At 43.1% G+C, this 17,909-nt stretch overlaps 1 protein-coding gene across 1 annotated transcript in view; it reads right to left on the bottom strand.

Moving 5' to 3' along the window:
• The window catches only part of GRPR (gastrin releasing peptide receptor), a 275,794-nt gene extending 258,038 nt beyond the window's left edge, over window positions 1–17,756 (bottom strand). The window contains exons 1-2 of the mRNA XM_059157743.1: window positions 17,147–17,756; window positions 15,207–15,416 (exon numbers count right to left, since the gene is read on the bottom strand). The gene's annotated coding sequence lies outside the window, so the exon portion shown is untranslated. The remainder of the gene's footprint in view (window positions 1–15,206; window positions 15,417–17,146) is intronic.
• Between the last annotated feature and the right edge of the window lie 153 nt (window positions 17,757–17,909).

Here is a 17,909-nt window from a genome sequence, read left to right as displayed (position 1 = left end):
AGTAGTATCAAGTACCCTAGACTGTTATTGCTGCCATGTTTCCTCCCACCAAGCTTGAAGACTTGGCACTCTCTGTTCTGTCTGTCTGGAAAGCTTATCCCCCAGATTCCACTGGTTCATTCCCTTACTTTCTTCAGATCGGTGCTCAAATATCACTTTTCCAGGCAGGCCTTCCCCAACCACTCTGTCAGAAATAACAGCCCCCTCTTCCCCTCTCTGGCATTTCTCTCCTGCTGTTTATCACCTCCTGACTTCTTTATTTATCGACTTATTGTGCGTCTTCTGCTGTCACTCCCTTCCCCTCACCTCTTGGCACTTCTCACTACCTGACAGAGTTTTTGTGTTTATTTTTGGATTGTCTAGCTCCCCTGGGATATCACGGGGGCTCTGTATTATTTAGGTAATAAATCCAGGGTGGCCTTCAACTCTCCCCTGGCTCATTCGCTCAATCAACTGAGGGTTTTTGGGCAATCTTTATACTTGACCGTATCAAGTCTCAGAGACCCGGAAAATGGAAAAACATGGCCCCTGCTAGCAAGGAGCCTCTGGACTAGTGGAAGTGCCCGGACAACAACAGGTCAGAGAAGGGACTGTGATCTAGGGAATGTCGAGGTCTCACGGAAGAACAGGAAAGGGCTGAGAAAGGCTTCCACAGGTGCTCAGTTACTGAGGAGGAAGAGAACACAGGTCATTCAAGGAACCTTAATATTCCGAGGCTGCAGCCCCAGATGCAAAGCACTTATCATTATCCGATCCTTTGTTTATCATTTCTCTGTCCCCCACTTTCTTTCTCCTTCCTTCTTGGGCTTATCACCTCCCGTGCAAAGCTCCCAGGAGCTTGGCCGTGAAAGGCCAGCACACAAAGTTTGACACCTGCAGGAGACAGAACATGCAGTCAAGAAGACACAAAGGAGGAAACAAGGCGGGGAGGCCAGCGGCGTGCTGTGTGTACAAAGCCCTCATTATTCCGGCTTGCAGATGGCTGCGGTACTCGAGAAAGCTGCCAGGTCAGATTACAATCAATCAAGAGTGTAGAATATGGGTCCTAGGTTCAACAGGCAGAGCCACTGGGACGGGAGTAGGGTAGGCTGGAGCAGAGCACTGTTCGGGGAAAGGCTGGTTAACCAACCCAGCATATAATTGAGTCTGTTCTTTTCTCTGTTCTACTAATCATTCATTAAGCAGAGTGTACCACTCACTGTGATCCAGACTCATGACTTCAAATCAAACAGAGAAGGCCAATTTCTGCAAAGCACAGGAAGGAAACAATCAGTGCCCTGGGCTTGGTTAGGCCAAGAAGCCTGCAATTGCTATTCTCTGGGCAAAACATCCTGGGAAAACCATAGCTTCAGACCTAGGCACACAGCTGGCAGCAGAAAAGGTCTAGGCTAATGAAAAACACACGCCTTGGACTTGGTTGCCATCACACCAATTATTGTTTCAACAAATCTGTACAAAATTATGACGTTAGGACATTTTAGCAGTAGCTAAATGAATAGATTAGGGAAAGAAATGGACAACTGGCACAGAATATTTTAAATAGAAATATTATAGGGTAAGGGGCACCTGGGTGGCTCAGTGGGTTAAAGCCTCTGCCTTTGGCTCAGGTCATGATCCCAAGGTCCTGGGATCGAGCCCTGAATCGGGCTCTCTGCTCAGCAAGAAGCCCGCTTCCTCCTCTCTCTCTCTGCCTACTTGTGATCTCTGCCTGTCAAATAAATAAATAAAATCTTAAAAAAGAAAAAAGAAAAAGGAAATATTTTTTTTTAACATCCGCAGAGGTTTTTTTTTTTTTTTTTTTAAAGATTTTATTTATTTATTTGACAGAGAGAAATCACAAGTAGATGGGAGAGGCAGGCAGAGAGAGAGAGGGAAGCAGGCTCCCTGCTGAGCAGAGAGCCCAATGCGGGACTCGATCCCAAGACCCTGAGATCATGACCTGAGCCGAAGGCAGCGGCTTAACCCACTGAGCCACCCAGGCGCCCCGAAAAAGGAAATATTATAAGGTGAGGGGCACCTGGGTGGCTTCGTTGGTTAAGCCTCTGCCTTCAGCTCAGGTCATGATCCCAGGGTGCTGGGGCTGAACCTGGAATGGGCCTCCCTGCTCCTCCCACTTCCTCTGCTTGCTGCTCCCCAGCTTGCGCTCGCGCGTGCGCGTGCACACATACTCTCTCTCTCTCTCACATTCTGTGTCAATAAATAAATAAAACCTTAAAAAAAAAAAAAAGAAAGAAATATTATAGTGTTAAACTAATTTGACCTGTTACTTTAAGGAGAGCTGAGAATTGTTGGAAAGTTGCTATTTGAAGAATTAATAATATTCAAATGCCACTTTATACCTACTATATCCAGTGCTTTATGACAGTTCCTTGGCATCCTCTATTTCATTCCAGCTTCAAAATAACTTTCTGAAACATATTTTTTGAAGACTTTTTTTTAAAGTAATCTCTATACCCAGTGTGGGGCTCGAACTTATAACCCCGAGATCAGGACTCACGTGCTCTACTGACCAAGCCAGCCGGGCGCCCCTCTGAAACATATATTATTAACCTCATTTAACAGATGAGAAAACTGAGGTTATGAAAGATGAAACAAGCTGACCAAGGTACAGGGAATAGCCAAGATTTAAAGCCCGACTCTGCCTGACATGCTGTTTTGGATGGTGCCCTAGAAAGCTTTCAGGCTTTCAGTACCTTAAAAAACAGAGCCCTGTTGGAGAAAGCATAAGATGAGAATTAGAAAAGTATTTTTGCTGAATGCGAATTTGCAATGATGGAAATTGCAGTAAGGAAATACAGTTTCTTCAGTAGTTGTGAAAATGCAGGATTCTCCGCCCAAATTAGCAGATACCCACAAGCAAAAAGAAAGCAGTTGAAAGGAAAGACTTTTATTTAAGAGAAAAGAAATCACCTCAATTCAAGGTTAAATCATGAATATAAATGAGGCATAAAATAAGAGAGCATCTTTATGAGCAACACAGAGAAGCTTCAAGAAAAGAGCCTCTTGGTTGAGTGCTTGTGCATTCAGCATTATGATGGAGAACCAAAGAAAATTCTAGACACTGGCCTTCTACTTAATTTGTGCCTGCTAATTCTAGACTTTTGGTATGCAACTCATGAAACATCTCGTTTCTGTTTAGGGTAGAGAGAACACCAAAACATACAAATAAATCCCAAAACAATGGCAGACTTCAAGTGGTTGAAAGGAGCTAAGGTTCTGAGTGTCCAGCCCTTCGTGCAGCAGAGGAATCCCCTCCACCATGTCGCTTGTCTGAACACCTCCAACAACCCAGAGCTCACCTACTTCAATTCCAGTCTCCTAATTATTAGTAGTACTTGCTTTATGTTATCTGAAATCTATCACCTTGTAACTTTCATCCATTGATCCCTGTTTTCCTCTTAGAACTAAACATAATTCCGCCTTCTAATCCATCTCTTTCAATGCTGCAAGAGAGACATCCTTTTGCCCCCTAAATACTTTATTCCATCTTTACTCATTTCAGTTTTTGCTCCTATTTCATGATTTATGGCACTAGATGGTATGACTCCTAGGAAGGAGTTGAAGTTGGTCTACGTCCCTCGTGAAATATGTTTCCCTGAATTGAACATAATAAATCAAAAGATGGTAAGATTGATTATCAAAAGCACAGAACAGTCAGAATACTATATTTCTATTTAAACAGCCCAAGATTCCTTTGGGTATTTTTTTTCCTTCTATTTTGTAGCCTCATCATGCTCTTGGCTCTTACTGCCTTCAGGCCCCTCTAATCCCCGAGCCTTTTTTCCCCACATGCTGCTATTTCACCAGTTCTCCCTATACCCTTAACTTTGGTTCCAAGGATAAAACACTCAAACTTGTCATATTTAAATTTCATTTTGATAGAGATGACCACTTACACATTTATTTATGAATTTATCCTGCCTTATTCTAAAAGATACTGGCTGATACATCATCCCTGGGACAGTGCCAGTTTGCAACCTGCTTTGCTCGTCTGATTTATTCACACTCCCTCCCAGCTTCTTATTCTCCATGTACTGATAACCAGGTCCACTCAGTCCATATTCAGGTTACTTAAAAAGGACCATGCTAGGAAAACATCCCTGTTCAACACAGACCTGCAACAAAATCTGCCAGATTTGACAGAGATCCATCAATCAGGATTCTTAGGGTAGAGTGGTCACGCTGCTAAAATTTTCTTATGGTCTATCCAGTTTCCCCATCTCTTCCACAAGGATGCCATGGAAGTCTTTGAAAAATGCCTTGCAGAAATACAGAAACTCTAGGTCCAGAGAATTCCTTTGATCTACTAGTCTTCTTCTTTTTTTTTTTTTTTTTAAGATTTTATCCATGTATTTGACAGAGAGAGACACAGCGAGAGAGGGAACACAAGCAGGAGGAGTGGGAGAGGGAGAAGCAGGCTCCCCGTGGAGCAAGGAGCCTGATGCTCGGCTCCTTCCCAGGACCCTGGGATCATGATCTGAGCTGAAGGCAGAGCTTAATGACTGAGCACCCCAATCTACTAGTCTAATAAACATATCACAAAAGGAACCAAAGCCTGCCCATCAGGCTGTCTTTTCTTAGTTAATTCATGCTGGTTTCTTGAAGGATCTCCTCCTCCCTCTCTGAGAATTCACACACCACCCGTATGTATACTTAATGCAGAATTAACACTGAAATCCCTGTTCACACTGGCATCACCCACCTTCTCCCCTTTTTGAAAACCAAGACATTTGCCCATCTCCTGTTTTCAGGAAGCACTTCTCCTTCCCGTAGACTGCAGATGATATTTTAAGGACCTCTTTTGAAAACTGTTTTCATCTTTTCAGTTATGGCTTGGCCAAACCTGAAGACTCGTATTCTTTTAGTTTGCATCCTTTGAGTGGGAGTGATAGTGATAGCCCAGAACGGTTTCCCTGGAGAATGGGGGTACTGTTTTCAGGAGTGAGGGATCCTGTGCAAACAAGAGATTCTACTGCCGCTGTGAACCTTAAATTCAAATACCCTTCAGCAAGTCTCAGTACTCTTGAGTTCGTCTTTCTTGCATTAGTGTTCGAGGTCTGTGTTGTTCTTGTGGTTTGAGCCTTTGATTGCTATCTCCTTCCTCCCGGGTTTTTAACGTGTCTCTTAAAATCTGAGCTCCTCCAAAAAGCCTTAGCCCCTCTTACCAGCACACTTAGTTTCTTGGATTACTTTCTCCACTCTTATTAATAAGGGTCTCTCCATGCCTTCATACAGACAACAGTCCCTTATGCTCACTTGTAACTGATATTTCCTGGACGTAGATGAATTCATTTGGTTTTACTGCTGTTAGTAGGCCCTGATCCTACAGAAAGTGATTCGCACACGGTCTGTTACTAACGTGGTTGAAAATTAGCCAAAGACCAGAAAACATGAAGCCATTGAGGGCTTCCAAGGTCAATAGGCTAGGAAAGATAAAGTAATCCATTATCAGGATGAAAACTGAATCCTCACATTAATGTTCCTAATGGCTTGCTTACCTTGTTTTTATACTTTCTAAGTGAACAGGAACAAAGCCACTTGCTGCCGCTCTCATTAACACTAATGATCAATAAGTAGAAAAAAGTTTTTGCTGATTCTTATATTTCGTTCAAGATTATGTATGCTTAATTTAGAGCTTATTAGAGCATTGCCAATTTTGCTCATTATCTCCTCTCCAAGATGAATGTGTTTCTTAAGTAAGTAGTTACCATGAAGCAACAATGACTGACTCAGTCTTTGTAATTAAGCAAGGTCTTCAGTTATCTTTACTGCTAGGGGTGGGGAGGGAAGAAGCAAGCATTAGCATTTAATATTGACTTATTTTAGATACTCCCAAGAGAAAGAGGTACTTATAACAAATTCAACGCTGTTAATGACCGGAGCTGACTTGGTGTCCAAAGGAAGTGTTTGCCTCACATCCTTCCCTAAGCTCTTTTGAGGTTCTTTCCACCCATTAAAATCATGCTTTGAAATGAAAAGCCAGTACACGCTACACCATGAAGAAGCCCTGGAAACACTATGCTAAGAGAAGAAAGCCAGAAACAAAGGACCATACATTGTATGCTTCCATTGAAATGAAATGGCCAGAAGAGGCAAATCCACAAACAGAAAGCACATTAGAGGCTGGGGTGGGGGGAGTGGAGGTGGGCGTAGGAGGCAGTGCTAGAAAAATTAGGGGGTAATCCTAAGAAGTATAGGGCTTCCTTTTGGAGTGATGAAAATGTTCTGAAATTGATGGTGGTGATGACCACACAGCCACATCAATGAACTAAAAGCCGCTGAACTGTATACCATAGATGGGCAAACCGCGCAGCATGTGGATCACAACTCCATAAAGCCGGTTTTTCAAAATGACACCTTAGTCTTTAGCAACTGGATCACCATCGCCTTTTCCATCAGGTCCTGCTGCCATCCCGAGTGACTAAACAGCCACACAGGTGACCCGCTACTCCACACCCAAGTGAGTCCGCTCCTTGGTCTTTTTTTTTTTTTTTTAAAGATTTTATTTATTTATTTGACAGATAGAAATCACAAGCAGGCAGAGAGAGAGAGGAGGAAGCAGGCTCCCCGCCGAGCAGAGAGCCCAATGAGGGGCTCGATCCCAGGACCCTGGGATCATGACCTAAGCCAAGGGCAGAGGCTTAACCCACTGAGCCACCCAGGCGACCCCGTTCCTTGGTCTTCTCTGCTCCAGAGAGCCTCACCTCCTTTCTGCTCGGCCCCCCCACTCTGCCCTGACGTGTTGCATACCCCACCCGACCCCCCCACCCTCCTCCACCTCTGAAATAACGCATTCATGTATTTCTCTCCGAACACAACTTCCCATACTTCTGGCTGTCTCACTCAGTTGTTCTAATTACAACCTGGCCTTGATAGCTGTAGGGTCTTCCTCTTCCTCCGCCCCATTAGTTTCTCTCTTCCTGCTCCATCAGTATCCCCGAGGACCCTCCTCCCCAGCCTCCCTCCCTCCCATCCTGAAACTCCTCACTTTCCCTGTCATTGCTTCTCTGGTCCGGCTCGAATGCCTCCCCTCACCACTTCAGTCTCTTGTCTGTCCATCTCAGTCACCTGGCAAATCTCAACCCTCCATCAACGCAGCTACTTATAGAATGACCCAGTCCTAGATCTTGTCTCCACTGCACATTCAGCACCCTCAGTTATCCTTTCCTGTTGCTGCAGAAGCTTCTCTCCAGTTCTCGAAGGTCTATAGTAGAAACCTGCTTCACAGTCGACCCATCTCCACCTCCCTCTTTTACCCAGCAGATAATCCAACCTCCTCCTCTATGTCAGAGAAGAAGGACCTCTTCCCTACTACCAAACTATGTGCTTTATCTACGTACTTTCTTCCTCCTCTGCCATTCACTGCTCCTGCCCTCATCCTCTCCCTCTCTGATTCCTACCCACCGCAAGCGACAACAGCACCTCGAACTCCATGCCCCACCCTGTCCCAGCTGCCTCTTTTCTTCCTCCTCTTTAAACGTAAACCTCCTAAAAAAAAAAAAAAGCTGTCTTCACTTCTCCCTTTCCGCTTTTTCCTCCACAGGCTGCAATGACTATTTCTACACATCACCTCACTCAAATGGCTCTTCTGTCTATACATCACTTTCTCAAATGGCACATTTTTTTTTTTTTTTTAAGAGACGGAGGTGGGGAGGGGCAGAGGGTGAGGGAGAGAGAGAATCTTAAGGGGGCTCCAAGCCCAGTACAGAGCCCAACACGGGGCTCGATCTCACAACCTTGAGATCATAACCAGAGCAGAAATCAAGAGTTGGATGCTTAATTGGCTGAGCCACCCAGGCGCCCCTCAAATGGCCTTTTGGAATCCCGTGAGCTCCTTCTGTTCCTACTTGAATTCTCAGCAATACTTGGTACACTGGACAACTTTCTTCTTATCAGGATCTCTTTTTTAGCTTCGTGACTCTACATACTTCTGATCTCCTCCCATACTTCGGATCATTCCTTTTCAGTCTTCTTTTGAGGCTTTCCCTTGCCTGCCCCCTAAAAGTTAGTACTCTTGAAGCATGCCCTGGTATGTGTATAAGCGATCTATTAACGTGTTACAAATTAACACAAACTTAGCAGTTTAAAACAATATCCACCTATTACCTCTCAGCCTCAATGGATCAGGAGTCCAAGCACAAGTTTGCTGGGTCCCCTACTCAGCTCTCACAAGGCTAAAGTCAAGGTGTTGGCTGCGGATGCATTCTCATTTGGAGCTTGGGGTCCTCTTCCAAGCTCATTCAGGCTGTTGGCAGAATTCAGGCCCAGATATCTGATCTTGGAGCTTAAAAAATGAGTTCATTCCACCAGCAGTCTGCCTTTTCTCTGGGGTTCCCGCTCTCAGAAAATCATCCCCCACTGTCATCCTTGACTTTACACCTGCTCCCTTGCGCCCCCACATCGAAGCAACCTACACCAATCAATCCGACCTCCCAAACTTTCCAATCTCTCTCCTTCTCTTTACTCCTTGTTCAGGCTACCTTCACCACTCATGGGCATCATCAACCAGCTTCCCAACTGGTCTCTTAGCCACCAGTCTTAACCACTGCCATGGACATCATAGACCTGCTTGCTCAATATCCATTCCAACCTCCTGGCAGTGCTTGTTCCAGAAAATGAAAAACGACATTCTTTAGCTAGGCTTCTGGTTGAGACGTAGATTGTAACAATCGCGCGTACTCATGTAACATTTGGAAGAAGGCAGTGATAGATCGTGAAAAGTGGCCTTGCCTCTGCTCTTTTAGCTGGCAAGCTTGGTTACAGAAGCATTTGGCTTTCAGTGGCAGTTGGAAAGAGAGTCCAGACCCGAGCCATATAACGGGAAAAAAAGCAGTACCCAAGCATCCATTTCATTGGCAACAACTTCCTGATTTCTTGAACACAGCAGAGGAGGCATAATCCTGAAACCAGCAGTTACGGAGACAGCTTAACATTCCAACTCACTGATCATGGCAGAAACAACAGCTGCCTGGCCATCGAATTCTATAGTGTTATTCTGGAAGGTTTTCTGGAAACTGAGCCTAGGTTTTACTTTCCTAATCACTTTTAGACTTCTTCGGTCATATTGGTTCGAATGGTTCATTCTATCTGCAGCTAAACTCTGACTACAATATATCCTGCAATTAGCCACATTTCATCCAGCAAGATCCTTCCGAAACTCTAAAACTCAAATCCTATACCGCACTGCCCTTGCTTAAAATCTTTCAATATCCCCCAATATAGTTGCAGGAAGCCCAAATCTTGTGAATCTGGTTTGAAAAGTCCTGCATGATATGGTTCTCCTGTCCTCTGCAGACTCGCCCTTCCCCAAGTACTCTCTGGCCACGCTTATACTCATGTGTTCATCTCTTCATGCTTGGCCGTGCTATTCTCCCTTCGTGGAACACTCTTCCCCTGTCTTCTCTTGGTTAATTCCTACCCCCACTTTAAAAAAATATATATATATATTTATTTGTCAGAGAGAGAGAGAGAACACAAGCAGAGGGAGTAGCAGGCAGAGAGAGAAGCAGGCTCCCCACTGAGCAAGGAGCCTGATGCAGGACTTGACCCTAGGACCCTGGGATCATGACCTGAGCCGAAGGCAGACACTTAACTGACTGAGCCACGTAAGGGTCCATCAAATGTTGGCCAAAGACTGTGTCCTCCAAACAATCTTTCCTGACTCCATGACACATCACTAGTACCAAAACTCTGGGTTAGGCCCTCGCTTATATGCTCCCACAGAACCCAGGCCTTTCCCCTTTGAAACAGCTACTCCGCTGTATTGGGATGGCCAACTGTAAACTGTACTCCCCCAACCTTTCCACCCCATGGACCTGGTGGGATGTTCCATCTAAGCAGTCCTCTATTTTATCCCCAGTACTGAGAGTCTGGCCCAGACTTGGGTGTATAAATTCAATGAAGTAACAAAGAAACTGAAGCTTTTTTTTTTTTTTAATTTATCTGACAGAGATCACAAGTACGCAGAGAGGCAGGCAGAGAGAGAGGAAGGAAAGCAAGCTCCCTGCCGAGCAGAGAGCCCGATGCAGGGCTCGATCCCAGGACCCTGGGATCATGACCTGAGCCGAAAGCAGAGGCTTTAACCCACTGAGCCACCCAAGCGCCCCGAAATTGAAGCATTTTAAGCAGAGAGTCTAATCTCTATTAGATTTATGTTTTAGAAAAAACACTCAGGTGGCCAGGTGCATGCGGAAGAAACTGTAATGACATCATAGAACAATGGCATGTAATGTGGAAGGAAGGGGCTGAGATAGAAGGTCCAGTTTCTTGGTCTGACCTAGTGCCATATTAGTGGGGATGGAAAGGATATCTTGCACGAAGGGGAAGAGGGGAAGAGGGGCACAGAAAACTGGCAACATTCGAGAAGTAATAAGACGGGGCTTATTAAACCTTCTTCTGGCATTCCAATTCAATTTTCTCTCTCTCTTTTTTTTAATTGAAGTATAGTCATCCAATTCAATTTAACTAATATTTTTTGAGCATCTACTTTATGCAAGGCATTACATTAGGTTATGTGAGACAGAGATTCGTAAGATACTGTCCCAATCTTGGAGATTCCAATGGTTTCAGTTGGCTACGAGAGACACAAAAACTTTAAAAGAAAGCAGAGCAAACACAGGAGGAAGCACCGAAGACTTCACATTTTGAGGGGCTCTGTGTGTGTGTAGTTTTCCAGTTTATGTGTTTGTCTCTTTTTGCCTAAAGATAAGGGCTAGTAGTTTATGGGCAATAGCATACTGTAGTGGAAAAAATATTGCCTGGAACCAGAACATAGGGGTCTTTGTTCTTCATGGCCACAAACCAGGTAGTATGATCTTGAAAAATTTGTTTAACTTCTCTGGGCCTTAATTTCCCTATTTGTAAAATGAAGTTTTTCAGTGAAATGACCTTAAAATGTTATTATTTCATATATTTGTTATATTTTATATATATGCAGTATTTCTAAAAGCTTTACAAGTCATTCAGTTAAAATGTTCAAGAATTCTTTTGGATAAATGTTTTAACTGTGTTCTATAGTATTTAGAAGACCAAAAAAAAAAAAAAAAAAAGAAGAAGAAGAAGAAGAAGAAGAAGAAGAAGACAAAGACAATCTGGTCACAAACCATAAACTTTGGTTTCTTGATTCAAAGAGACAATGATAATATTATTCACTTCGGACAATTAGGTACAGTTTACTGGAATGTGCCCTCCACCTCCATTACCTTGGCTGTTTCAGCCTATGATTTGTTTATTTGTCTATTTCATTTTGACTTATCAGGGCACCTGGGTGGCTCAGTCCTTTAGTGTCCTTTAGTGTCTGCCTTCAGCTCGGGTCATGATCCCAGGGTATTGAGACCGAGCCCCACATCTCCCCGCTCACCAGGAAGCTTGACCTCTCCTTCTCCCAATCCCCCTGCTTATGTTTCTGCTCTTGCTATCTCTCTCTCTCTCTCTGTCAGGTAAATAAATAAAATATTTTTTAAGTAAATAAATGGGGGTGCCTGGGCAGCTCAGTGGGTTAAGCCTTTGCCTTCAGCTCAGCTTGATGATCGCAGGGTCCGGGGATCGAGCCCTGCATCAGGCTCCCTCCTCTGCGGGAAGACTGCTTCTCCCTCTCCCACTCCCCCTGTTTGTGTTCCCTCTCTTGCTGTCTCTCTCTCTCTCTCTGTCAAATAAACAAATAAAATCTTTAAAAAAAAAAATTCTGAGGGCGTCCAGGCGGCTCAGTGGGTTAAGCCTCTGCTTTCGGCTCAGGTCATGATCCCAGGGTCCTGGGATCGAGCCCCACATCAGGCTCTCTGCTCTGCGGAGAGCCTGCTTCCACCTCTCTCTCTGCCTGCCTCTCTGCCCACTTGTGATCTCTCTGTCAAATAAATAAATAAAATCTTTAAAAAAAAAAAATTCTGGGCTCAGACTACATGAGAATTTTCTTTAAATTTCAATGGAAAGGAGATGCATGAAGGAGCACAAAAAGCAGGTTTAGAATCAAGAAAAAGAGCTATCTTCTTGCTCTCCCCATCACTACGTTTCTTTCTCTTTGTAAGTGTATAACAGCTTACGAGAATGGCCAGTAGTGCTAGCAACTGTACCAGATGAACCCAGAAAAATCACTGGCTTGATACAAAGTTCATCATTTCTTTCTTTCTTTTTTAAAGATTTTATTTTAAAGATTATTATTTTAAATATTCAACCATCTTAAAAGAATAACTTCCGATGTCGCCCTGGATGTCAACATCCTGGGGACAAAAGTTAGGGTTGAGGAACAAGGGAGGGAGTAGAGGCCTTCCTGTGCAAGGTTTTTCTGGGCCCTGCCTTGATATCACACGTCACTTCAATCAGCCCCACAGGATACCTAACTGGAGGGATGACTGAACAACGAACAGGGTCTAGCTAGCTGTGTGCCAAGGAAGAAAGGGGGCAGATTTTGATCACTTCATTGTGGGTTTCTGCTATTTTCAGAGATATTGATTCTGTCTAGCTGTTACCTCTCAACTCTCTCCTTCCTACCTCACGTCTGTAATTGTTAACGAAATATTTCAGAGGTGATTCCTACTTGGCATGAGTAGTTGGAAAATATTTTTAGAGCAGTGATATTCACCAAGTAAGCACCTGATTTTTATGGTGCAACCTTCAAGTTTCTCTAAGTGCTCTAATTTCTAACTAACATCAACACAGTACATTAGTTTGTAGATGGCGAACAGTGCTCCTACGCGGGTTTGTACGTATCGATGTAGCTTCAGATTCATATAACTGGGAAGATTAATCTCCTAATGTTATCAGACTTAGTAAGGTCAGCCACAAAAAATATTCACACCTCAAGTTTCCATAATATCATCAGTCTTGGAAATTACATCAAAATTGCTGGCTTGAGAATTTACCAGTTAGGTATCTTGGGGTTTTTTTTTGTTTTGGGGGTTGTGGGGGTTGGCATAGAGCAGTGGTTCTTAAAGTGTGGTTTCTGAAACAGTGGCAACAGCAGCACCTGAGAACTTGTGAGAAATGCAATTCCCAGGCCTCACCTCAGACCCAGTGAATCACAAACTGGGATCGGGCCCCAAATCTGTGTTTTTTTCATAAGCCACACAGAGAATAACTTAGAACCAGTCATCTAGTTGAATTAGATTACTGCTGAAACATTTCATTCCAAGGACCAGGTCAAAAGAATATTATCTGAAATCGTTTTGTTGAAAACACCTCGACTTTCTTATGTTGCTGTGAATTCAGAGTGCTATGGAAAACTCACAGAATGAAAAGATCCCTGGGAGCCCCGGGAGGTCATTAGGGCAAATAGTTTCCAAAGGTGTCCGTCATGGAAATCCAAGGTTCTAAGAAGCATCTTTAGGGGCTACCGGAAAGAAAATGTGTTCTTATGTTTGATTGAGGACTGCTGCTCTAACCACCTAGAATTGGTCTCCAAAAGACAGGAAATTCTGTGTCAGGAGAAATGGTTTTAGAGCTTTAGGAAAGAGCCATCATGTTACTCATCTTTGTATCCCCATTATCTTCCAGAGTGGAGAGCAGAGTAAACCATAAGAAACATAATAAACCAGCATAATAAACATCTATGTTAAATGAATGAAGGGATGGAACAGTCACCTCATGGATTCAGGTTCTAAATAATTTCCGCGAATGTTCTGGGGTCATCTAGGAAAAAAAAATCCCATTTTAAGAGTTTATTCTAGCTACCATTGAAGAATACTGACTGCCTCATGTAGGCGGCCAGTCTTTTCAGCAGTTAAGAATTTTAGCTCTCAGATATTTAAGACGGCCTCCACCCCTCTAAGAAAGAAAGAAAAAAAAAACACAAGCAAAACTTATGTAAAGAAAGTGCATGTTCCGTTTCTTGAAATACCTATAAAAGCGTTTGGTTACTGCACGCTAACCTTTTCAATGACTAACTTGGAGCCCCTCAGCCTCAGAGCGGTTGACATTTGAGGCTGGATCATTTCCCAGGGGAGTGTCCTGGGCACTGTAGCAGCAGCACCCCCACCTGCCCCACACCTGGGTGCCGAGATGACAACCACAATGTCTCCGGACACTGCCAGGTGTCCTCTGGGGTCGGGAGGAAGGGGTGGTGGATAAAATTATCACTGCCTTGGCCTAATATTAAAAAAAGAGTCATTTTCCCGCATTTTATTCAAAGCTCTGGAAACAGGCTTCAGGGAAAAGTGGATATCCCACATTTATCTTTGGCTTATTGTTGGGGACTTTGGCAGTGACAGCTCTATCTATTTGAAATGACTGATTCACAAATCCTCATTATTTTGGGCCAGTTTTCTCCTTGGAACAAGTTTATCATTGGAGAGGCAAATCCAAAACTCTAAGCATCTTTTTTACACTTATTGTGCTCTTCTACATTGATTCAGTGCTGAATTCCATTACAAAGGCATCTTTATTTAATAATTTCTAAGTAACAAATAGACGGGCTAAAGGAATGCTGTACAAGTCCATAATATGCTGTTAACACTAACAGAAGAATTTTTATCTACTTCATTACACTATTTTTTAAAACGGTCTAAGGAAAACTTGCAGTAAAATAAAATGTAATAATAACCTTTAATACATCCTACCTCAAGATTCTGTCCCTGGAAAGAAAGTCATCATTGCTTCTGGAATTTACTTCCTGGTATCTAAAGAATACACTAATAATGCTATTTTTTTGGTTTATGTTAGATGTTATCTATTTTCTTATTGCCAGTGCCTGAGGATTTAGCATGATTTCAACATCCCCTCACTTCTGCTCCTCTGTATTCCCAATATAAATATATTACAATTTTTACCTAAATCACAATGAGCCAACAGTGCACCGAGACATTCTTGATGACATCCTCATGCTAATGTCCCCTGTCTTATTGCCCATGTGAGTTTATATGTCAAACATTCCTCCTTTTTTTTTTTTCCCGTTTAATGGCATTTTGCGAGGGAGAGTAGATAAAAGCATATGGCCAACACACATTTAACAGGAAACTAAAACTAAAGCTATTATTGAAAACTTAAAAGATTACATTAAAAGTCTCAAAATTTTATTGTTAGAAGGCCCTCAACTCTTGCATTTAGCATAAATGAAACCTAAGCACTTTTTTTTTTTTAAAGAAACCAGTGATATTAACTAGAATTACTGTGGTGATCATTTCACAAATGCATATAAATATCAAATTATGTTGTACACCTTAAGCTAATATAATGTCAATTATATCTCAATAAAAAAGAAATAAAAGGCAGTTTACCAGAAATACTTCATTTGTTCCCCTTCTGTATACTTGGGACACGGTTATTTTTCCCACTTAAGGACAGATCTGTTCTTCTTTCTTCTGACCTTGCTGAGTTTCCTTTATCTGCCTGGGCCATTGAAACCCGGGAAACATCAGGAAGGCTTGCACCATGAAAGTCCATGTTCCTTCTTGTTCCATGAGAAATGATGTTGTAATAAATGTCTCCTGTACCAAAAAAATAAAAAATAAAAATAAGTATAAAATCTGATTTTTAATTTCTCATAAGAAATTATTTTCATATCAATATTAACCACCAAGAAGTCAGGACCACCCACATAACAAAAGCAGAGGATAAAGAAAGATACCCTATTAACATGACAGATGAAGAAGATACTAGGTGAGAAGAAATATGTACATAAGAAAGCCCACAATTTGGAAAATGTGGGAATCAAAGTCAAGCAGTTAATTACTAACAGTGCTTCTTTTGTCTTTCACAGTGAATGCACAATTAGCACTTAATACTAAGACTGGGGAAAAACCATCTATAATCTACTGAAAAAGACCATCTGCTTCTATAAATTTGTTCTTATACACTTGCCAAAAAAAGAGAACATATTAACAAAATAATGGGCCCTGCATTGTTAATTGCTAGGTTGTTTGCAGTTGTGCTGCTGCTATTAGAATTTAATAAGCCATTCCTTCTTCTAAATTAATAAGCAGCCAAGATTATGTAATAGCTGCTTTCAGCTGCTAATTATTTTTCCCATAATTCCTTTCCCTCTCTATCCTTCACCCCCTCCTTTTCTTGGCTAGGATCACCAGAGACTGCCAATATGTCATCAGCAAGTCTGCCGTCTTCATTTTCAGAACCACAGACCAACATTAGGAGCATAACCAATGGCTTAAGCTTGGAGGTGGTTAGCTTAAGAACGTTGAGGATATATGTGCTTTGTACAGAAAATAAGAAAAACAGTCCTTGAATTCAGAGTGCACGTTTTCACTGCATAGTATTCAATCTATCTTTGAACTGGTTAATGGCATCTGTTTTGTGTAGTACGGGAGAAATGGGGCATTAATATGTGACTTTGGAGCACGACCGGTTAGGAAGCAGACAGAAATCTGGGCAGGGGGCCTAAAGACCACAGAATGTCAGTTCTGTGCTTTGTGTCGGCCACTTGTTTTCCAGTACACATTATCCTACATATTTGTAGGAAATTTTCCTAGCAGTATAGTAGTGCTTAAAAAGAGGGAGGTATTATACATTTTTATCTTGCCAAATCGGGGCAATAAAAATGCCTTCAAATCCCTTTTATATACTATCATAGTTTTATAGACCTTTTACCACAAAAAAAAAAAAAAAAAAAAGAACAATCCCTAATAAAGGGTTCCTTTAAATTGATTAAATTTAGCTTCGTGAAAAACGTAGCATTTCTTTTTCACTTTGGGTCATTAAAAAATTCTGGCGAGTATGTTTGGGAACCTCTGCAAAAAGGGCATAGCGCAATAAAAGCAATTTTCCAGCTTCCTTTGTAAGAACCTAAGTGACTGGGGTAATGAATACCATTCAACATGAGAAACCAGTGGCTGTTCAAGCAAGGTCACTTAATCCCATGGGGCTCCCCTTTCCTCATCTGTAAAAGATGAGTCGGACTAGATGATTCATCCGTCCTTTTCATTCAAAAAAATATGGACATCCATTATGTGCCAAGTATAATGCTCAGCACTACGGTTCTTAACAAATCTATCATTTTATAGTCCTCATCAGTCAACTCCCACTTATTAGATGTGTTATATACCAGGCAGTGAACTAGGTTGGGACGAAAAATGAAAAAAAAAAATTCAAGACGTGCTAAATAGAGGCAAATGGACACGTGCGGATGCAAAAATGAATAAAATTCAAGATGTGCTAAGCAGAGGCTAATGAACATGTGGGTGAAAGAGGGATTCGTTCTTACAGGGTTTGAGGGTGAGGCTTCATAGATTAACATTTGAGAGGAAGTACACGCCAGGCAGAGCAATTCTTCGGCAAGGCTAACTGGAACCCAGGCGGCTTTGGGGCGGAGCGGCGGGGAACGCGACTCCGTGCGAAGGAAGTGGGATCTCAAACACGCCCAGATGCTGTCTGGGCTTCTCAGCAGAGGACGGACCTTAATTCATTAGGTCCGCAGCACTGAGAATAGGCGAGGCAAGCCCAGGGAAGAGACACTTGCACAGCTTGGGGCAAAAAGTGTCTAGGGCTGTAGCAGTCCGATAGGTCGGACCGGCTGGAATCCAGGCGGGTTGGAAGCAGAATAGTTGCAAAAGGCCCTCTGAACGCGTGCACTAGCTCCACGACAGAGCTGACTTGTTTTCCCCAGAGGTGCAGCACTCCCTCTCTCCCCTCACCATCATCACGGGCAGTCACGCCTCCCCGCCCCACCCTCTTTGGGCTCGGAGAGTTATCGGAGCTCGAACTTGGCTCTTCGCAATCCTGACCTTCCCTGCCTCGCACGGCGGGGTCGACAAAGGGCACCGCAGAACCCTGACCTCCCACCACCGGACAGCCGGGGAAGCCGCCAGCCCGAGTTCGAAATGCACAAGCAAGAGCACGCAGGCGCGCCGGCCCTGGCAGCAGCCGCTTCCGGGTCACGTGGCCTGACTTCCGGCCCAGACCACCCCTCTCGGTAGGGACGCGGCCAATCGGCTTTCTTAGATTGTGCGGTCTCCGGCGCTGCCTCC

This window comes from Mustela lutreola, chromosome X (genome assembly GCF_030435805.1).
Source record: "Mustela lutreola isolate mMusLut2 chromosome X, mMusLut2.pri, whole genome shotgun sequence".
NCBI lineage: Eukaryota > Metazoa > Chordata > Mammalia > Carnivora > Mustelidae > Mustela > Mustela lutreola.
Note: the sequence above shows the minus strand (reverse complement) of the source record. Positions and strands in the feature narration are given on the sequence as shown.